Source organism: Spermophilus citellus (genome assembly GCF_964194105.1).
Source record: "Spermophilus citellus genome assembly, chromosome: 11".
NCBI lineage: Eukaryota > Metazoa > Chordata > Mammalia > Rodentia > Sciuridae > Spermophilus > Spermophilus citellus.
Window position 1 is genome coordinate 1008424 of NC_138192.1, and position 24455 is coordinate 1032878.

Genomic DNA, 24455 nt, shown 5'->3' on the forward strand with positions numbered 1-24455 from the left:
TTTGCTTATCTTTAAATATTTTATGAATTTCTGAAACTACCACCTCATAAAGAACCTTTTATACATTCCTGCTGTGCTGTATCTTGTTATAGCCATGCAGTTGACTTGGTTCCAGAAAGTGTCACAAAGAATATATGCCTGTAACTTCTCTTAAAATTTGTATAATCGAGCTGGGTGAGTGTAAGTGTTAAGAATATTGGCTTTAAAAAATAACACTGATAATGGCGATAAATTGTCAAACTCTTGAGCCTCATTAAAGTCAACAGGATGACAAACGGAACCCTTGCACTGTCTCATGGCTTGGGCCAGCAAAGCCATCCAAACATGATATGTGTTGTGATGAAGGGATTTTCTGGGTGAGTGTATTTATTGTTCAATCTGTCCACTTTTCTCCCACCCTCCCTGAACATCAAGAAAGGGGAGAATCACACTTAAATTACTCCTTTCATGGTTTAACTGAATAGATGCTCTTCCTAGGCCTTCCTCGTGGATTCTCAAGGTCTAACTACTGAAGAAAAGCAGGTCTGAGAACAGCCACTCAATCCCCTCTGCAGGTGACACCATGGGCTGCAGATGCACCAGGTCATCACCTGGGTCATCTCCCAAACATTGGCCTCAGCCCTTAGCACCTTGTTTGCTTTGACCTCTGACTTTTGCTATTGGCCTGGCTCTTTTGCTTGCAAGTGCTTCGGTTCTTAAAGGTTTGTTAGATGTTTCAAGGATGCACAGGGAGAGGCCAAGCTCCATTAGAGAGCTTCAGGGAGGATATTCTAACCAAGTCTAAGGGAAAGGAAAGCAGCAGAGTCTGTTTCCAGCCTCAAGAAGTGAAACACCAAGTGTCATTGTCCTTACTGCCAGTTGGAGATATCAGGGAAACCACTTCCCAGAATTCCAGCACTTGACATCCTACATGTGTCCATCCAAGGGCATCTCATCAGCCCTTCCTATGCTCAAGCATTGTCATTTTGTCCTTCTAATTACTAAGCTCTTCTTTTTTTTCTATTTGAATTTCCTTCCTCTGTGTTTCCTCAGCATAACATGCCATCATTTAAAAATGCTCTTTGGAAGATAAGGCATTCATCACATGGGAGGGAGCAGGGTCTGTGTATGAATTACACACTCCTGGCTTTTCTAAATAATAATCCTTGAAATTTGAATAGCAGGTTGAAAATAACATTCAACACATCATTAGATGCTCACCAAAATGTTACAAAATAAACATGGGAAACCACTGCGGAACCTGGGCTCCAGGTAGAACTGTCCAGGTCCTGTTGCTGCCTGGTGTCACCTTTGCCTGCTGCCCTTCAGCTGTGCCAGCCTCCACGCATAAGGAGGCACAATCATCTGACCCCTCAGCTCTGGTTCTGACACCCTGCTGAAGGCCTAGGAGCTGAAACAGTGGAGCTGTAAGTTACTATGCCAGAGATGTTTGGTTTTCTTTCTCTGAAACCTATGAAAATTTCTCATTTGGGTAAGGAATTAGAATTTGCTTAGATAAAAAAATTAATTTAAATTTGTATTAAATAAACACACACATGTACACAAACACAGTCAGAGTCAGTCACTTGTGAAATACATTTTGTCTGTGTTGCACCTACAGCCTTCTCAAAAACTCATCGTCTCTAAAATATGGACCTTGTAGAAACAGTAAAATGATGGTTCGAAGAGACCCCATGCTCCTCAAAGGATACATGTAGAAAGGAGAAATAAGTTCAAGACAGCACTATGCCAATGGTTATAACACTGTATAATATACTTGAAAATTAAAAAGAGAGCTGACCTTAGATGTCTTCACCACAAATAAATAAATATAAGTATGTTAACTAATACATGTTGATGAAGTTGATTTAGCTATTCCACAATGAACACATTTATCAAAACATTCTGTTGTTCACCATAAATGCACACAATTTATCAATTAGCTTTAATTCATTCATCTTTTAAAGGAAGTCATTGTCCTTATGTAAGTTCAGAGAAAGCTCACTGCATACTTTTTGTTAGCAAAATTTCTAACCATTTCCCTCATTGCTGGCAGAATGCACAAAAGCCAATTGTAGTAACTGTGCTCTAAGTTCACCAAAAAGCCAAGTTTCCTATATATATAAAATGAAAGCAGGATAAATAGCTAAACCTGACCATGCTCCCTGTTTGTCTTCACAGCTCCCCTTCCCAAAGCCTGCCAGGAATGCAGGGGTGCAAAGCCCGCTCATGACCACATGGTTGAACAAACACACTCAGCAGGCTGGGGCAGGAGGCTGGGCTCACAGGATGAACAAGTGTGAGAATGAACTTGTTCCAGCTCCTCAAAGGAGTGATCACTCAAATCCAGGAGGGGAACACAGAGGTCTGCAGGAGGAGGGAGAAATGCAATCTGGGAAGAGGGTGATGAGACACAGTGAGAGGCAGCTGCCCTGGAGTCAGTGCTACCCAAGAAGAAGCCCCATATCCAACAGAAAAAGCAAGAGCCTCCTCGGATGTGCCCTGGCCACACCATGGCTGAGGATTCGCTAACGTTGAGGTCCATGTGTTTTCTGTTGTTGACGTTGTTTCAAAGATCTTGGTTGGCTTAATTCTTGATTCTAGAACTGAGTGACACTTCATTCTGCAAACCAGGATAAGGGTTCCCAGGTCCACATTGTAAGAACAATATAGATAAGACAGGAAGCATTCAGAAGAAAGTGACCATGGTGAGAAGCCCATTCAAAGCATGCTAAGCACACTGGGGTTGAAATCTATATCTTTTGAATGACAGAATTGTAAGGAGGAAATATGGGTACTGTTAGCAGGAATTGGGCCTCAGGAAACTCAGTGAAGGAGCAGTGTGCTCAGGCCTTCTCAGAGGACAGATGCAGGGGTCTTATTAGGGGAGGTCTAGCCCACCTTGGCAAAGGCCCTTCCAGAGCCTTTTTCCAACTCCTTTATTTCCCTTGCATCCTGACATCTCTCCCTGGGTGTCTCTGCATCACCTCAAAGCCAGAGCACCTCTTCTCAAACACCACCCATTGCACCCTCAGGGCCAAATGGAGAGAGTAATCTGAGTTTGAAACACAGATTCCGTGTCTCCCAAGAGCCCGCAATAAAATTTGTTTCATGGCTTGCCATTTTATAACATTTTCTCTCCTAAGATATTTATGATTTTTGTATAGTTAAGAGGATATTTTCCCAAAGTTTGATCAAAATGAACTCCCCACAGATGTGGGTAAGATTTATCTATAACTTTTTGTGTCTCTGCCCAATGCCAAAGTTGGAGAAATAGTGTTTTTTTGAGGAAATTAGGGAACTCAGTTCTTTATATCCATTGTTTCTCTAAACCCAAACCCTCCAGTATAGTTCTTCATATGATATACTTAAAGTGATCTTTGCCCCTCTTCTGTCTCACCTGCTTCTGATTCTAGCCTTTGGTTCTGCTGTCCCTCCTTCCCTGATGCCATCTCTCTGCCCACCCTCCACATTAATATCTCTAAATTGAATATTCTCTAAAGACTTCCCAATATGACAATTCTTTTTCCCATTGCCCCACCACATTCAGGCAAAGGATTTCTTTATTGGAATTCACCCATGCAATTCACCAAAGTTTGTCAACCTTGTTTAAAAATCAATGTACAAAAATCAGTAGCATTGCTGTATGTGGATAGCAAATTATCTGATATAGAAATCAAGAAAGCCAATTCCATCTACAGTGGTACTTGTGTCTGGCTAGTATAGCATTCAGATAGATGCCACGTGAACATTTGCCCTCTGGAGATCAAGGAGCACTGGCTGAGTAATGTCTCATGATGAAGGGGATGTGGCAACCTCATCTGCAGGCCTCAGTGAGGGAGCCTAGTCCCCAGATGCCCTGCCTGATGGTGGAGCCTGAAAGTACAGCTGCACATCTCAAAGAGAAGCACCCTCTGAAAGTTGACAGAGAGCCAGGGACAAGGACTGTCAAAGTAATTGTGACCTTCTCAATAAGAGGGACTTACATAATTGCAGTGGGCAAACCATTCTATTTAGATTTACAACTGACATGATTGGAAATGGTTGGCATGTAATTACAGAGTCTGGGTTCCTCAATGATGAATTAGATGTTGTGGCTTCCTTTTATGTGAGTCCTCCTAAAAGCCACACTGCCTTAAATAGAGCCCCTTTGATATGAATCATACTGTACATTAGAGACTGGAAAAGTAAATTACACTGAAAATGAGTCCAAAAAATCCATTTTTTTCCTTCTAAGCTGGCCAAAATTTTAAAACTTATATTCATGTGGGGGTCTTGTAGTACTCTTGGTCTCAACTCAAAATACAGGCTACAAATCATGTTATAAAAACCCTTTTCATTTACTGACTTATTTTCAAGTATGAGGAAAAGAATCCAACATTTCCTAGATCCACAAAACTAAAAGTGACTCTCAGAGGACACGTGTGGAATCTCCCATCCGGTGTCCACTCAGCCTTCAAGCACAGCTACATATCAGCAATCAGCTGGCCATCAGTCCTCCCACCTCCTTTCTTTCTTTCTTCCAATCTGTCTCTTTTCTTTTAAAAATTTCTATCATAAAATACACATAACATTATGAGAAATTATATCCCATCTGATTCAAATGTATGATATGTCAAGATCATTGTACTGTCATGTGTAACTACGTAAAACAAAACAAAACAAAAATTATAAAATAAATGGGCAGTATATTTCCACTAAAAAAATACACATAACATTTACAATCTTAACCCCTTTTTCAGTGTGCTGTCCACTAGAGCTAAGTCTATTCACATTGTCAGAGGCAGATCCCCAGAACTTTCCAAGTTTGTTAAACTGAAACGCCACACTTAGTAATCAAGGATCCCTGTTCCCCTCCCCTGGAAACCACTGCTATACTGTGTTTCTATGCATTTGCCTACTCCTCATCTTACCTCATACAAGTGGAGTCACAAGCTGTTTTATTGTGCCACTGGCTCATTTATTTAACAAATTGTTCTTGAAGTTCATCCATGTTGCAGTATGTGTCAAGATGTCCTTCCTTTGTAAGATTCAGTAATATTCCACTGTATTATAGCCCACATTTGATTTATGCTCATCTGTCAGTGGACACTTGGGTTTCTTCCTCCTTTTAACTCTTATGGAAAATGCTACTACAAATATTTTTTGAGACCTTGCTTTTAATTCTTTCAGACATACACCCAGGAGAGGTATCACTACATGTTATGGAAATTTTATTAATTTTTTAGGCACTTCTGTACTGTTTTTATTCTTTCTTCTCCTTTTAATGACATTAGCTTTGTTTTGGGTTTTATTCTGGCAATAAGAGTTACACATGGTCATAGTAAAGTCACCAAAAACAGAAAGAGAATATGACCAGTAATACCCAGCAAAAACTAAAGCTAATGTAGTATTCCACCTTCTAGACTTTTACATATATTTTTCTTGTTTATTGAGTTATTATCATCAACATATTTTAAAGGAGAGTAAATATGATAACTAACAGTTTTCAGCAAAATCAATTAATGAAATAACCACTTATAAAACTGATCCTACCCATGGAAGCTGTGGTCCAGGAGGAGCGGGCTCTTGGGAGACACAGAATCTGTCAGTGCCTTGGTCCTTGACTTTGATCCCTCAGCACCAAGTCATCTCTCTCCTTCCTGAGGCACTTCCCCATGGGGGTCCAGTTGTTGGTCCTCCCTTGGCTTTCCTCTCCACGCAGGCCTGTTGCTCACTCTGCTGTGCGTGATCCTCTTATCTCTCCAGCCCTGGCCCATCCTCGGGGACCCCATTGCTGCTGCTCAAATATGCAGGTACAGCCCTGGTTCATGGTCTCTGTACCACATCTTGCCTCTGCCTAGAGCTCTCCCCCCGTGTCCCTTCCATGCCCATGGACAGGCATGGGACAGTCATGTGGTCTGCTCTGTGACACTCATTCTTCGTCTGTCTTCCCCTCTAAAAACCGAGCTCCACAGGAGCAAGCCTTTGTGTTGTCTGGTTTGCTGTGTCCTTGGTGTCCTTGGTGCCTGTGATGTGCCTGCACATAGTAAGTGCCTAATAGTTGCTGTAACACACCTCTCATAAGAAAATCTATGCTCCCAAACTCATTCAACACAGTTCATTATTCATTTAAGCATTAGTACTTAGCACCATTTTGTTTTTTAAATGCTGTAAGAATAAAAACATTTTCCAAAATTTTTTGTTTTGATATTCAAGATAAAGTAATAAAATACATTTATTTCTTCTTATTTATTTTTACTGCAAATTTTTTGTGCCTTTTAGGCAAATTCACGTTAGGTGACCCCCTTCTCTCCCCTCATGGCAGTGGCTCCGCTTCCCTACCTAGAGGTGGCAGGACTAGACATATGGCAGAAATGTATTCGTGGCACAAATGCTGTCTATATAAGTTGCAATTTCATTCAATGCTGAACATTAGAAAGAAAGAGAATATGACCAGTAATTCCCAGTAATGTGTCAAAAAACATAATTCTGTATCTCATTGCAATGACTAGGAATAGACCTTAATAGTCATGGCAATTGGAATCGTGAAAATATGTAGAACATTTTCTATGCACCAGGTATTCTGTTAAGCTCTCGACATGCATTGCTTCCCCCTTTTATCCTCACAACTCTGAGGGTGTGATTAATTATTATCTGTTACCTTTATGAAAAGGTAGGCTTAGTGGGTGATTTCCCTGGGATTCAAGCCCAGGCCTACCTGGCTCCTGGTGGGCACTCACATCTGGGATGCACCTGCCCACTACACCTATCTCAATTTTTCTGGTGATGAATTTCTAGTACTAGAACTTCTGTGTCAAAAAGATGTACAATTTGGCTTTTGAAACAAGCAAATTTCGCTCCAAAAAGTGCATTATGAGTTTGTGTTGCTTGTTTCCCACAACTCAGCCATCCCTGTGTACCTCATTATTGCTATAATGCACATTTTCAAGACTATTGGTGGTGTTATGCTGCTGCCTTTATAATTTGCCTGTTTGTGATCTGTGTTTTCCTACTGAAGTACACCTCTATCTCATATCCACAGAAGTTTTTTAATGCTTCTACTATTAACCCTCATAATTTTTTTTCTGGTTTATTTTTCTTTATCTGCTTAAAGTCTATCATTTAGCTGAAGATTTTCATTTTGATGTTGTCAGATTTCTTCTTGGTGGTTTCTGCCTTTGTGTTCAAGATCACATAATCACCAAAAATTTTATCCAGTTATTTTAGCTTTATTTTTTTCTTTAAAATATTTAATTCTCCTGAGCTGTATGTATGTTATGGTCAGGTAGGGATTCCATTTGTTTATTTTAAAATTGTTAGCCAAAATCTCCAGTAACATCCACAGGGTATATCTTTTCTCCAGGGAGTTGAGATGCCATCTTTTTTGTTTGTATTATCCCTGATTTTTTTTCTAGAGCCACCAGTTTGAGAACCAATCTTCTTGTCTTGCATCAGCACTATACCACTTAAGTTTCTCATAAAATGATTAATGTTTGCTAGCACTATTTTAACCCCTTTCTTTTTTTTTAAAGTCATGGCTAAGACTCAGAGAATTAAGAGTTGATATTAGAGCAAAGTAAGGGATAAAATGGGAGGGGTAAGATATCCTAAAGACATAGGGAAGATCAATGGAGTAGAAGGAGATTGAGAGGGAGGGGGAGGGTTGGGAAAAGGGTGGAAATGCAGGGTGAATTTGACACAATTACACCATGAGCATGAGTGAACACTATTTATATAGAGCATCAATTAATAAATGAATAAATGAGTAAAACAAAGACCAGGAAAGTAGAGAAAGTGGAATAGGGGGAGGGAGGAGAGGAGGAAACATAGTCAGGAGGCACTGAAATGGACCATCCTGTATGATTACATCAAAATGGACCCAACTATTATGTATAATTCACAAATGAAAGGAAATAAATTATGGATATATATATTCTTACACATAAAATTATGTATACATTAATATACTCTTTTTAAATACATAGAGGGAAATTACTTTAGGCTTTTAATTTGTAGAATAAATTAGATTAAAATTTTTAGCTCTTCAATTTAGAGTCTTTGCAACTAAGGAAAATGTATTACTATTTACTAAAGTCATTGTTCATATTCTTTTTTCAAGAGTTAAAAAATAAATTCTGGGCCATGTTGTTTGTAAATTTTATTCCTAAAAATTCTGTCAGTGCTATTGAGAATGCCATTTTTTATTTCATTTATATATTTTTTTACATATTTTTAGCTGATATAGTAAAAAAAGGAAAAGATTAATAAAAGCAAATGTTTGGGGGAGAGCGTGAAATAATGAGGTTATATACACTGTAGTTGGAAAATGAATTGAGAGCAACTGGGCTTGGTTAGAAAAGGTGAAGAATATTTGGAATTTTACCCAGGCCCTGGTACATACTGCAGGTCCATGGGGCTGGAGAAACACTCACATTTGTGAAAAGGAGACTTGTACATGAAAGTTCACACCCAAGCAATGGAATAAGCAGAGCTGCATTCTGGCACTGCAATAACCCATAGCCAGGCAGTGGCATGCTGCAGCCCATACGCCCTCCCAGCAGAACTCCACCAACCTGCTGCCGACAAACACAAGCAGACTCAGAAGGAACCCTTTCAGAGTCACACCATTTCCATGGGCATCAAATAAGCCATATATGGAATCCAGGCATGCATACATAGACCTGTGTGCAAATGGCCAACAACCAATCTCAAGATACACACCACCTCCAAGGGAGAACGTGGTCAGGAGGGCGCTGCACCGTGACTTCTGCCGCATGCTTCTCTACAGCCAGATGACAGGTGCACCGGTGCACATGCAGCTTCCTTATATAGCTCAGTGTCTGGCATATTTCATTCTAGTTTGTACTAAAAACACTGCCACTTTCTGTATTTCAATTCTGTAACCTGTTTATTCAATTTTTCTCCTGTTCTTAGAGGTTTTTTCACTATTATGGTTGGGTTCTCCAGGCCTTTTTCTAACCAGGATATAGAACTCTGATCACAGTTTCCCTCTAACTTCATTGTATCATTCCCAGAACAATTTAACATGATGATTATAGAATTAACCTATTTCTACTCTCATTCACCAAACATGACATTGGCTATTGTTACAATGCAGTGACAGGACACAGAATTTTTGGATTTGACAGGTGGGCAGTGTGATGGACACATATGTGTGATGGAAATTGTTTTTTTTTCCTTACATCCTATACAAGACAACTTTCCATAAATTTTCATAAGAATGATTGTGTATAAACTGTGGAGTGGAATAGTTGGGTCAAATGGTGGTTCCATTCCAAGTTTTCTGAGGAATCTTCATACTGCTTTCCAGAGTGGTTGCACCAATTTGCAGTGCCACCAGCAATCTATGAGTGTGCCTTTCCCCCACATCCTCACCAACATTTATTGTTGCCTATATTCTTGATGATTGACATTCTGACAGGAGTGAGATAAAATCTTAGTTTTGATTTGCATTTCTCTAATTGCTAGAGATTTTGAACACTTTTTCATATATTTGTTGATCAATTATATTTCTTCTCTGAAGTGTCTGTTCAGTTTCTTAGCCCATTTATTGACTGGGTTATTTTTTTTTTTTGGTGTTAAGGTTTTTGAGTTCTTTATATGTCCTAGGGATTAATGCTTTATCAGCGGAGCATGTGGTAAAGATTTTCTTCCAATCTTTAGGCTCTCTCTTCACTTCATTAATTGTTTCCTTTGCTGAGAAACTTCTTCATTTGAATCCATCCCATTTATTGATGCTTGATTTTACTTCTTGTGCTTTTGGAGTCTTGTTATGAGTCAGATCCTAGGCTGACATGGTGAAGATTTGGGCCTATGTTTTTTTTTCTATTAGGCTCAGGGTCTCTGTTTTAGTGCCTAAGCCTTTGATCCACTTTGAGTTGATTTTTATGAAGGGTGAGAGATAGAGGTTTAATTTCAATTTGCTTCATATGGATTTCCAGTTTTGCCAGCACCTTTTGTTGAATAGGCTATCTTTTCTCCAGTGAATGTTTTTGGCACCCTTGTCCATTATGACATAACTGTATTGATGTGGGTTTGTCTCTGTGTTCTTTATTCTGTACCATTGTTCTACAAGTCTATTTTGGTGCCAATACCATGCTGTTTTGGTTACTATAGCTCTCTAGTATAGTTTAAGGTCTGGTATTGTGATGCCTCCTGCTTCACTTTTCTTGCTAAGGGTTGCTTTAGCTATTCTGGGTCTCTTAGTTTTCCAAATAAATTTCATAATTCTTTTTTCTCTTTCTATGAAGAATGTCATTGGGATTTTAATAGGAATTGCATTAAATCTATGTAACACTTTTGGTATTATGGCCATTTTGACAATATTAATTCTCCCTATCCCGGAGCATGGGACATGTTTCCATCTTCTGAGGTTTTCTTCATTTTCTTTCTTTAGTGTTCTGTAGTTTTCATTGTAGAGGTCTTTCACCTCTTTTGTTAGATTGATTCCCAGGTTGTTGTTTTTTTTAGGCTATTGTGAATGGAGTAGTTTTCTTAATTTCTCTTTCAGTGGATTCATTGCTGGTGTATAGGAATGTGTGTGATTTATGGGTGTTGATTTTATATCCTGCTACTTTGCTAACTGTCTTTATTAGTTCTAGAAGTTTCTGGTGGAATTTTTTGGATATTTTAGATATAGAATCATGTCATTAGCAAATAGTGTTAGTTTGATTTCTTCTTTACCTATTTGTATGTGTTTAATTTCTTTCTTTTGTATAATTGCTAGAGTTTCAAGGATGCTGTTGAATAGAAGTGGTAAAAGAGGACATGCTTGTCTTGTTCCAGTCTTTAGCAGGAATGCTTTCAATTATTTTTTTCCATTTAGAATGATGCTGCCCTTGGGTTGAGCATATATAGCTTTTCCAATATTGAGGTATGTTTCTACTATCCCTAGATTTTCTAGAGTTTTGAACATAAAGATGTGCTGTATTTTGTCAAATGCTTTTTCTGCATCTATTGAGATGATCATATGATTCTTTTTAAAAAATCTATTAATATGATGAATTAAGTTTATTGATTTCGGTATGTAGAACAAACCCTGCATCCCTGGGATGAATCCCACTTGATCATGGTGCACTATCTGTTTAATATGTTTTTGTATGTGATTTGCCTGAATTTTATGAAGAATTTTTGCATCTATGTTCATCAGTGATATTGGTCTGAAGATTTCTTTCCTTTATTTATACCCAAAGGACTTAAAATCAGCATACTACATTAATGCAGCAATCAATGTTTATAGCAGTGCAACTCACAATAGCTAAACTATGGAACCAAACTAGGTATCCTTCAATAAATGAATGGATAAGGAAAATGTGGTTTATATATTCAATGAAATATTACTCAGCTTTAAAGAAAAATGTAATTATGGTATTTAAAGGGTGAAGTTGGAGAATATCATGCTAAGCAAAATAAATCAATCCCCTCAAAAATGCCAAACATTTTCTCTAATATGTGGAAATAAATTCACAATAAGGTGGGAGGCACTAGAGAAGAATAGTGTTACCTTAGATTAAGTGGAGGTAAGTGAAGGGAGGGTAAGATAGGGGGATGTGGGGATAGGAAGGATAGTAAAATGAAACAGATATCATTATTGTATGTATATATGTGATTACATGACCAATATGATTCTGAAACATGTACACTCATAAAAGTAAGAAATTATAAATGCATTCTACTGTCATGCATAACTAATTAAAACAAATAAAAATTTAAAAATGAATGATTGGCCTGGTATGTATATTACATATTCTCATAGTTTAATATATAAAGACAATCAAATGACTTTTCCTCATTCAATCTTTTAAAAGAGTATGCTCTATTGTATTTTCTCATTTTAAACCACCCTTCCATTCTTGGAGCCTCACATTTGCACATTATTTTTTAAAATACCAGTGTCTTATCTCTGATGTTGTAATGACGACACTCTTCTGTGTTCAACGTGGGTGGGATTGGGCAGTTTTCTCACATGTGCCCTGCTCTGTAGGTTACAGGGTTAACTGACATCAGGAAAGAAAAAGGAGAGCCTCATCCTTCCTGATGATTCAAAATAGCATAAAAAAAACACTTGGGGAACAATCTAACAAAAACGGTAAAAGACCTCTACAATGAAAATTAGAGAACACTCAAGAAATAAATTGAAGGAGATCATAGGTGATGGAAATACTTTCCATGTTCTTGGATAGGCAGAATTAATATTGTCAAAATTACCATACTACCAAAAGTGCTATGAAATTTCAATGCAACTCCCTTCCAGAGCCCAAAGATGTTCTTCACAGAAACAGAAAAAACAATAATGAAATTTACTTAGATAAACAAGAGACCCAGAATACCCAAAACAATACCTAGCAAGGAAAATGAAGCAGGAAGTATCACAATATCAGAGTTCAAATTACACTACAGAGCTATAAAGACAAAACAAATATGGTATTGGCAACAAAACAGGTAAGACCACCAATGAAACAGAAGACAGAGACAAACCCACATAAATACAGTTACCTCATACTAGACAAAGGCACAAATATCATATACTGGTGGAAAGGTAGCCTCTTCTAAAAATGGAACTGAGAAAATTGGAAATCCATATGTAGCAGAATTAAATTGAAGGCTAATCCTCCCACCATGCACAAAAACTCAACTCAAAGTGGAACAATGACTTAGGTATTAGACCAGAATCCCTGCACTGGATAGAAGAATACATAGCTGGGTTGACTTTTTGTGCATGTTGCCCTTCTCGGACTATTCCCTGAAGACCTTAAAAGGGATACTGCCACATTGATGTTCATAGAAGCACAATTCACAATAGCTAGACTGTGGAACCAACCCAGATGCCCTTCAATAGATGAATGGATAAAAAAAAGGTGGCACTTATACACCATGGAGTATTACGCAGCACTAAAAAATGACAAAATCATGGAATTTGCAGGGAAATGGATGGCACTAGAGCAGATTATGCTTAGTGAAGCTAGCCAATCCATAAAAAACAAATACCAAATGTCTTCTTTGATATAATGAGAGCAACTAAGAACAGAGCAGGGAGGAAGAGCAGGAAGAAAAGATTAACATTAAATACAGACATGAGGTGGGAGGGAAAGGGAGAGAAAAGGGAAATTGCATGGAAATGAAGGGAGACCCTCATTGCTATACAAAATTACATATAAGAGGTTGTGAGGGGAATGGGAAAATAAACAAGGAGAGAAATGAATTACAGTAGATGGGGTAGAGAGAGAAGATGGGAGGGGATGGGGGATAGTAGAGGATAGGAAAGGTAGCAGAATACAACACTCACTAATAAGGCATTATGTAAATATGTGGATGTGTAACCTACATGATTCTGCAATCTGCATTTGGGGTAAAAATTGGGAGTTCATAACCCACTTGAATCTAATGTATGAAATATGATATGTCAAGAGCTTTGTAATGTTGTGAACAACCAATAAAAGAAAATAAAAGAAAAAGAAAAAAGAAAAAAAAGAACATGTAGGCCCCAAACTCCAACATATCAGCTCTGGAACTGACTTATTAATAAAATCTCAAAAGCACAAGAAGTTGTTGGTGGGCCTGACCTTGGAGCTACATGGAGGAATGGTTATCTTTCTCATTGTGCAGCAGGTTTGTCCTAACATACAACACTATGTTTTGGAAGAGAGTGTTGTCAGAACACTGGCAAGCACATTTCACTTCTCCTTTGACAAGAAGTTACTCCCCAGTTGGTAAGGCAGTTGCTAGACTCTTGGTGGCAGGACTCCCATAATATTGTATGTTGTGTATCCCCTCTGGCCTATCATGACTGTTATATGTAAATTGGCACATAGCCACTATGAAAGCTATCTTTGCTGCATAATATAGCAGAAACAATTATCTGCAACTGTCTTTGAAGGGGTTTCTGTATGACCTCAAGTTCCCAACTGTAGATGCTGAAAGGGCGGGCCCCTCAGCAGGAAGTAAAATCAGTTTTCAATAAATGGTGTTGCATCAAACTAAGAAGCTTCTTCACTGCAAAGACAAAAACCCAGGACGTGAAAAGAGAGCCAACAAAATAGGAAAAATAGCGTTGCCACCTGCACCTCAGAAAAAGCATTAACTTCCAGGATAGATAAATAATAATAACAACAACAACAACAGCAACAACAACAACAAAAGCTTAAAACTAATGAAAACACAATCACCCACCACCACCCATTTAATAAATGAGCAAAGAAATTCAACAGGAACTTCACAGAAGAAATACAGATGGTCAAGAAATGTATGAAAAAAAAACTCCAGAAATTAGAGGAAAGCAGTAAGCAGATCAGGGACAGAAAGTTTACAAAGACATTCCAGTGTAGGAGACAGCAAATATGCTAATCTCTTACTTCTAGCTACTTTTTCTATCTTATGTGTGGTACAAACAAAACTTTACCTCCCCTAGGAATACAAGTGTTGAAAGATGATGACCTTCAGAGTTTATGCACTCTTATCCATACCACATTGTCATAGGGAAATATAGAAAGAAGCACTAGGGAGGTAGCAGCAAGTTGTTATGTAGTAATAGCTGATAAGTAAAATATTTAAATAGGCCATGAACTCACTCATGCTTTCAGAATGAGCCAAACATTGTCTCTCCATAGAAGAGAAGAAATTCTTTCCCACTTCATTAAAACTATAAAACAAAACAAAATAATACAACAACAAACAAATAAACAAAAAATATGTGAATCTTGTGGCATTTACTCTGAGAGAATCTACTGGTAGGGCAGAGGAAAGAGCTAAGTAATAATGTATTGCATAGAATGAAGGAGCTCTGGCTTCAATCCCAACAGTGAAATAAATAATGATGATGATAATAACAATGATGGTGTTGATGATGATGATGAGGAGGAGGAGTACAAAAGAATTGTACTGTTAAAATTATGTAGACTGAGTTTATATTCACCACTCAAAAGAAGAGGAGTATTTCAATTAATGCATTCTATTCACATTCTAGTCTTACTTCACATGGCAAGTTAGATATAAAAGACCTTTTGATGACAATTTTATTAACTATGACTTTTTTAAAAAATAATTTTTAGTTGTAGTTGGAAACAATACCTTTATTTTATTTATTTTTATGTGGTGCTGAAGATCGAATCCAGTGTTTCTCATGTACTAGCTGAGCACTATACTGCTAAGCCACAACCCCAGCGCAAACTATGATTTCTTGAAACTTTTAAATTCCATAAAGAAGAGTTTATCTGGTCCCAGGAGAGCAGGATGGTCCATTTAGTACTGTGTTATACAATATGATGCCAATTTTCTCAATCCTCCTCATAAGTGGAAGATGTTTAGAGACTCCACACTTCTTCAGCATGCAATCTATATGCCCTCATGTCCTATACTGATGGAAAAAAAGTACTAAAAGTGGAAGACAACAGCTTTAAATATAGCCCACTCACAGAGAATGTGCCTCAATTTCATGATGATATGGGTTCAATCACTGGCACCACAAAAGCACTGAGATCTATTTTTTAAATGTATTTTTTCCCTTTTCTACTTAATTGTTACCTTAGTGATTCATGGACATTTATACGTATTCATAATTTTTTTTCTCATTTGTAGTTTTTTTTTTTTTTTGGTACTGGGGATTTAACTTGGGGATACCCAACCACTGAACCACATCCCCCTGCTTTGTATTTTATTGAGAGAAAGGGTTTCACTGTGTTGCTTAGCACCTAGCCATTGCTGAGGCTGGCTTTGAACTCACAATTCTCCTGTTTCAGCCTCCCAAGGTGCTGGGATTATAATTAAGTTTTTACCACTGAGCCCAGAGATTTCTAGCATTTTTGAAGCAATTTATTTTTCATGGATCAGTATTTTGACCTACCAATAAATAAAAGTCCACAACTAGATAAATTCTCTGGCAATTCCTAGCAAACCCTTAAAGAAGAACTAACACCAAATACTCCTCAAATTATTCCATGAAATAGAAAAGGAAGAAACACTTTCAAACTCATTCTATGAAGAAAGAATAACCCTGATACCAAACCCAAAGATACATCAAAGAAATAAAGCTTTGGATAAGTAACCCTGATGAATATACATGCATAAACTCTTAATGAAATACTGAAAAAAATCTACATACAAAAACATTAAAAACATAGTGCATCATGTTCAAGTGGGGTTCATCCCAGGGACACAAGGTTGGTTCAACCTATGGAAATTAAAACATAATTCATTAATAGGCTTAAAAAACATAACATAATTATCTCAATAGTTGAAGAAAGAGCATTTGACAGAATACAGCATCCATTTGTGTTCAAAATGGTAGAAAAACTAGGGATAATATGAATGTAACTGAACATTTTAAAAGCTCTATACAAAAAAACCCAAGACTAACATCATTCGAAATGGAAAAAAATGAAGCATTCTTTCTACAAACTAGAACAAGACAAGGGTGCCCTCTTTCACCACTTTATTCAACATATGAATATTGAAATTCTAACCAGGGCATTTTGGAAAAAGAAATTAAAGGAATATGAATAGGAAAATAAGAGATCAAAATATCCCTATTTGCTGAAAACAATATTTTGTATGTAGCCAACCCAAAACTACATTACAAATTTTTAAAACTCATAACCACACTCAGCATAGTAGCAGGATATAGAATTAACACTCATAAATCAATTATGGATCCTGTACACAAATTATGCATCAGCTGATGAATCACAATGGATTAAAAAAATTTTTTAAAAAATAAAATAATCAGGAAACAATCTAAGAAGTGAAAGACCTCTATTATGAAAATTACCAAACACTAAAGAAAGAAATTGAAGAAGACCGTAGAAGATGGAAGATTTCAAATGTTGATGGACTGGCAGAATTAATGTTACCAAAATTGACATGCTACCAAAATGCTATAGGTTTAATGCAACTCCTATTAAAATGTCAATGATATTTCACAAAAAAATAGAAAAAGCTTTCATAACATTCACTTGGAAAAATAAGATGCCCAGAATATTCAAAACAATCCTTAGTGAAAAAAGTGAAGGAGGCAGAAGACATCACAAGATCCAATCTCAAATTATACTATAGTGCTACAAAAATGGCATGGGATTGGCCCCAAAACAGGCAAAATATCTAATGGAACAGAAAAGACATCACAAAGACAAAAATCACATACATACTGTCTTGTCAATCTAGACAAAGACACCAAAAACATACATTGAAAGAAAAGACAGCCTCTTAAACAAATGGTACTGAGAAAACTGGACATATGCATGTGGTAGAATCAAATTGAACCCCTATCCCTATCCCTGCACAAAACTCAACTCAAAGTACATCAAGGACCCAGGCATTAAACCAGAAATCCTGTACCCACTAAAAGAAAATATGGGCCCAACTTTCCATCATCTTGGCTTAAAGATGACTTAACTGACTTCTTCAACAAGACTTCTAAATTGCAACAAATAAAATCAAGAATCAATAAATGGGAAGGTAACAAAGTAAAAAGCTTTCTCACAGGAAAGAAAATTATCAAGAACATGAACAGAGAACCTACAAAATGGTAGAAAATCTTTACCACCTGCACCTCAGAACATTAGTCTTCTGAATATATAAAGAATTCCAAACAAACCAGCACAGGAGGCTGAAAGAGGAGGATCAAGAGTTCAAATCCAGCTTCAGCAATGGTGAGGCATTGAGCAACTCTATGTCTAAATAAAATGCAAAACAGAGCTGGGAATGGGGCACAGTGTTAGAGAACTAGCCTTTCAAATGTAAGACCCTGGTTTTGATCTTCAGCATTACATAAAAATAAATAAATAAACAATAAACAAGTAAATAAGTAAATTGTGTCAATCTACAACAAAAATAATAAAAATAAAATAAAATAAAATGCAAAACATAGGGCTGGAGATATGTGGCTCAGTGGTTGAATGCCCCTGAGTTGAATCCCCAGTACTTGCCCCCATGAAAAAAAATAAAAAAACTTAACACACACACACACACACACACACACACACACACACCACACACACACACACATACAACCCAATAAAGTTAACATTCTCTTCTAGTGGTCATAGGATATCAATAAATGTGCAAAGGATCTAAAACTGGTAGTTCACGGAACAAGAAATACAATTGGTGAACAAATATATTTTTAAAATGCTCAATATCCAACCAGCAGTGTATGAGAATATCCTTTTTTCCATATCCTCACCAGCACTTGTTGTTGTTTGTCTTCATCATGGTTGCCATTCTTACTGGAGTGAGATGGTATCTTAGTATTTCTCATCCATAAAGAAGGATGAAATTTGCATTTCTTTGATTGCTAGAGATGGTGAGCATTTTTTTGTATATTTGTTGATTGATTGTATATCCTCTTCTGAGAAGTGTCTGTTCAGGTTTTTGGCCCATTTTGTTGATTGGGTTATTGTGTGTGTGTGTGTGTGTGTGTGTGTGTGTGTGTGTGTTTAGCTTTTTGCATTCTTTGTATAACCTAGATATTAGAGCTCTATCTGATGTGTGAGGGGTAAAAATTTGTTCCCAGATGTAGGCTCCCTATTCACCTCACATATTATTTCTCTTGCTGAGGAAAAAAAAAACTTTTTAGTTTGAATTCATCCCATTTGTTAATTCTTGGTTCTATCTCTTTTGCTATAGGCATCTTATTGAGGAAGTTGGGGCCTAGCCCCATATGATAAAGATTAGGGCCTACTTTTTCTTCCATTAGATGCAGAGTCTCTGGTTTCATTCCTAGGTCCTTAATCCATTTTGAGTTAACTTTTGTGCATGGTGAGAGATAGCACTCAATTTCATTTTGTTACATATGGATTTCCAGTTTTCCCAACACCATTTGTTGAAGATGCTATCTTTTCTCCAGTGCATGCTTTTAGCACCTTTGTCTAATATGAGGTAGTTGTAATTTTGAGTCCTCTATCCTGAACCATTGGTCCACCAGTCTGTTTTGGTGCCAATATCATGCTGTTTTAGTTACTATTGCTTGTAGTATACTTTAAGATCTGGTATAGTGATAGCACCTGTTTCACTCTTCCTGCTTAGAATTGCTTTAGCTATTCTGGGTCTCTTATTTTTTCAGATGAATTTCATAATTGCTTTTTCTATTTCTGTGAGGAATGCCATTGGGATTTTGATCAGAATTTTATTGCTGGCGGGATTGCAAATTGGTGCAGCCAATTTGGAAAGCAGTATGAAGATTCCTTGGAAAACTGGGAATGGAACCACCATTTGTCCCAGCTATTCCTCTTCTTGGACTATACCCAAAAGACATAAAAAAAAACATACTACAGGGACTCAGCCACATCAATGTTTATAGTAGCACAATTCACAATAGCTAGACTCTGGAGCCAACCTAGATGCCTTTCAATGGATAAAAAATGTGGCATATATACACAATGAGATATTACTCAGCACTAAAAAATAATAAGATCATGGCATTTGCAGGGAAATGGATGGTATTAGAGCAGATTATGCTAAGTGAGTTTAGCCAATCCCCAAAAAATCAAATGCCAAAAATCTTCTCTGATATAAGGGGGATGACTCAAAATGGGGAAGAGAGGAAGAGCATGGGAAGAAGATTACCTCTATATAGGGAAGAGGGGTGGGAGGGAAAGGGAGGGAGAAAGGGAGTTGCATAGATGGTGGAAGGAGACCCTCATTGTTATACAGAATACATGTATGAAGATGTGAGAAAAAAAAGAATAGCACTACCTTAGATTAGGTAGAGAGAAGTGATGGGAAGGGAGGGAAGGGGTTGGGGAGATAGCAAAGATAGTGGAATGAAACAGACATTATTATTACCATGTGTATATATGTGAATTCATAACCAATGTGAATCTGCAACCTGTATACTCAGAAAAATGAGATATTGTATTCCATGTGATTCAAATGTATGATATGTCAAGGTCATTGCACTGTCATGTGTAACTAATTAAAACAAATAAAAAATTTTAAAAAAAAGAATTGTAGTGCAAAAAATAATACATGCAAAATGGCATAAATTGACATAAACATACTTTATATTCATAGATAAAATTGTGCTTTATATGTGTAATAAGAATTCTAGTGCATTCCACTGTTATTGTGCATTTAAAAAATTATAAAATCAATAAAAATTAAAAAAAACACAAAAAAATGCTCAATATCTCTAGAAATTAGAAAATGCAAATTAAAACTACATTGATATTCCATTGTTGGTCTAGGCAAAATGGCAATTATCAATAATACAAGTAACAATAAATGCTGGAGAGAATGTGATTAAAAAGTTACACTCATACATTGCTAGTGAGACTGCAAATTGGTAAGCACTCTGGAAAACAGTGTGGAGATTCCTCTGAAAATCTGGAATGAAAACACCATTCGACCAGTTATCACCCCAGTTGATTCTTGATTTTATTTGTTGCAATTTAGAAGTCTTGTTGAGAAAATCAGTTCCTAAGCTGACATGATGGAGAGTTGTTGTGTGTGTGTATATATATATCCAAAGGACTTAAAATCAATATACTACAGTGACACAGCCACATCAATATCTACAGCAGCACAATTCACAATAGTTAAGCTAAGGAAACAACCTAGGTGCACTTCAACAGATGAAAGGTTAAAGAAAATGGGGTACGTATACACAATGGAGTGTTTCTCATCCACAAAGAAGGATGAAATTTATGGCAATTGCTGGTAAATGAATGGAATTTGAGACTATTATACCTAGCGAAATAAGCCAATACCAAAAAACAAAAGGCCCAATGTTCTCTCCAAACAGAATAAGATATAGCCCATGTATGTACAAAATACACTATTCAGTCATACATATCTAAGAAAAAAATAAAATAAAACCTGGTACTAAAAAAAAATTAAAAATAAGAACAGGGATAAAAAGCTTTAACCTAACACACACATTTAGTAATGGAAAGAAATGACTGAAATTCAGTGGTCTGGAAACCTTAAAGCAAGAATAGAAATAAACAAAGCAACTCTTACAGAATTATGTGGGTTTGAGATCTTCATTTATGCAGGTATAAAGTGTAGGTATCTCCCGTACATTTGCAGTCAGCATATTATTGACAAGTATGGAGGAACCACAACAGAAAATGCATTTCAGTTACTCTACTGCCTATATCACTATTCCACTAACATGACTCCACTCTCACAACACTGACAAAGAAAGTTGTTACTCAACAGACATAGGAAACTACAATAGAGACACAATTTTGAAAATAATTCAATATTACATTTTAACCAATAGCATAAGACACATCATCCAGGGAAAGCAATTTCCTAAGCAGACACTCAAATATATGTGGAAAAGATATATATCACTGAAGATGTACAAATTCCAATATAGAAATATAAGATAAAATGCAAGGTAGCATGACTGTTTCTTAGTCCATGACTCTATAAACTCTTTTCAAAGATAATGCAATATACAAAAATGACAGAAAAAATTTCAAAAAAATGTTAAAATAGTGAATTAATTCAAAGATGAAGCAAAGAAAAACTGAGTAAATTAAGGAAAACATTGCAGGACATGAAAGAACAATTCAATACAGATTCTGAAAAAGAATCAATTAAAAATATTGAAAACAAAGAGCCCAATACCTCAAATAAAAATATCAGTTGAAGTCAGACCCATAGACTAGATCAAGTGAAAGAAAAAATACCATACCTTGAAGTTGATGATGAAATATCACATTCAGACAATATCAACAACAATTAAAATAATTGTAAACAACTTACAAAACCACTAGACCCAATTCATAGACTACTTTTATGAATCACTGTTACACACAATGGAGAAGAGGTACAGTCTACAGGCAATGTAAGCTGTCTCAGTGAATTAAAAAAAAAAACTATCATATCTTGTGAAAGTTATGGACATCCAGGTATAAGATTTTAGAATACCGGGGCTGGGGATGTGGCTCAAGCGGTAGCGCACTCGCCTGGCATACGTGCGGCCTGGGTTTGATCCTCAGCACCACATACCAACAAAGATGTTGTGTCCGCCGAGAACTAAAAAATAAATAAATATTAAAAATTCTCTCTCTCTCTCTCTCTCTCTCTCTCTCTCTCTCTCTCTCTCTCTCTCTCCTCTCTCACTCTCTCTTAAAAAAAAAAGATTTTAGAATACCAAATGGACATGGCCCGAAAAGAACTTCTCCAAGTCATAGTCTATAAAGTTACCAAAGTTACACTGAAATATATAATAAGGCCAACGCAATTATAAACACATCAGAAAAATATTAGATTTCTGAGTAGAAATTTTAAGGCGCAAGATATCAGGAAATGGTATATTTCAAACCCCAAATAAAAATGTTAAAAAAAGAAACAAATACAATAATTGTAAAATGGGTGAAAAGGGTGGTCATCATGTTAATGTGAAAAAATCAGAAACAAAACCCCGATTATCATGTTTTCTCCCTAACATGTGGAATCTGGGAAAAAAATAAGAATGACTAGAAAATGATGGAGGGAATATTAAGTTAGAGGGAAGGTAACTGGGGAGGAAAAGAGAGTAGAGGGAAAATGGAAGTAAGGAGAGTGGTCAGGATTCAAATAATGTATGTGTGTGTACAGAAATATCACTGTGAAATTCACTAATTTGGGCACACAATAGGAGCTGATGTTAATAGTTGGCCAGAACACCTGATTTTATAACAAGTCCAATTTGCTATCATGTGACCATATATGAAACAGAATGTATAATTTAAAAATATTCTTACTTCTGCAAAGACATAAAATTTTAGGTTCAAAATTAATGTAAAATTTCTTCAGACAATATCATTTAGATGATAAATTTCTTATAGTTAATTATTAAGATATCCTGGATTCTATATAAGCAAGATAGTTATAAAGAAAATATGAATGGAATTTGAGCATTTATTTTTTTTTTCACTCTTGTGATCAAACTTTCTTACTCTTATTTACACAGGGCATGAACACCAAGAGTAAATCACTTTTTTAAGTCTTACCTGGATTGAAATTTACTGATGTTCTAGATTGTGCTTTCATGTATTGAAGAATTAGATTCCTGTTGCTATGTTTGAAAAAAAAATAATAAAATTGGTATTTTAATACTCATATGAAAACACTGACCAAATATAATTCAAAAATTAATAATGTTTGAGATCTAGTATCAGAACTTTTTCTTATGCTCTGCAAATCTGTATACCCTATAAATATTTTTCTTTTAAAAATCCTGTTAATATTTGTATAGAGAATGGAACGCTTTACTATTAGGATTTACATAATTTCATAAAAACTTACTTGATTCTGTTTTTTTTCTTTCAATCCTGGAGGGCACAAGGTTCTGCCTTTTGGGATGTGAAATTTAGAAGACTCTTTGCTCCACATTCTTTGACTGTCATGTCTGAACCCATGGCTGCTCCTCAGATGGTCTGATCCATATATGATATGCAATGCTTACTGTGCCCATGAGAAAGGGAGAAAAATTAATTGTCTTCTTCAACATGATAAAGCCATTAATTAGTAAAATGATTAATAATATGGACCCATGTAAAAAGATTAATGTCCCTTAGTCATGAATTTTAAGAATTTAAAACATTCTTAGCTCATGGTCACTCTGTATTCTCTGAATTCATAGGTCATTGATTCCAATGATAAAGATACAATTTGTGAAATATGAAATAAACAATATTTAATATTCAGCTTACCTTTGAGTAGAGTGCTCTGTTTGTGATATTTTAATGATTCTACTTACATTTTCAAAGATACATAATTCTGGAAAGGTTGATGATTAATATATGTGATACAATTTATATATTACTAAAAAAAGAGCAAATTATTTTTCCCCTAAGTTACTGAAATCTCCTAGTCATATTTGGGTTAGGATAGTTTTAAGTAGTATTATTAGAAGTTTTGATGACAAAGTAAACTGTTGCTGATTATACATATTTTTTTGCCTTTTACATATTCACAACAAATAATTGTGATTCAACTCACAAAGGATCTGAGATACCTTATAGAGAAAACTGCTTACACTTTAGTCAGTAGATTAAAAATCAGAAATAAGAACTATTTGGTTTGGGGACTGGGGTTGTAGAGCACTTGCCTAGCACATGTGAGGCACTGGGTTTGATCTTCAGCACCACATAAAAATAGATAAATAAAATAAAATAAAGGTATTGTGTCCATCTACAATTTAAAAAAAAATTAAAAACCTATTTAGTTTGGAAATAACAGCAAAAGCTCCTTTACTAACACAATTTAAAGTAAATTTATTTTAGTATTGATTGCTGCAAGGAGAAAATTAGTATAAGAGAGTAAAAGAATTTATACAATTTCTTCTTTCACATAAAAAAATCTGATGCCAATTTTAGATATCTGAGTTAGTCATCCAATATATAACTAGAACTATTAAACTATCCAAGTCATTCTTATTGGTTCCCACTGCAATCTAAGTATTTTTATTTTCACAACTCGAAGAATGACTGAGTTAAGTAAATTTTAAATTCCGGAGAACTTCTGAATCCCATCTTCTACTT

General features: G+C 36.1%; 1 protein-coding gene across 1 annotated transcript in view; it reads right to left on the reverse strand.

Moving 5' to 3' along the window:
* The window catches only part of LOC308630506 (intermembrane lipid transfer protein VPS13C-like), a gene marked incomplete at both ends in the record, with an annotated part of 188708 nt that overhangs the window by 22697 nt on the left and 141556 nt on the right, over positions 1-24455 (reverse strand).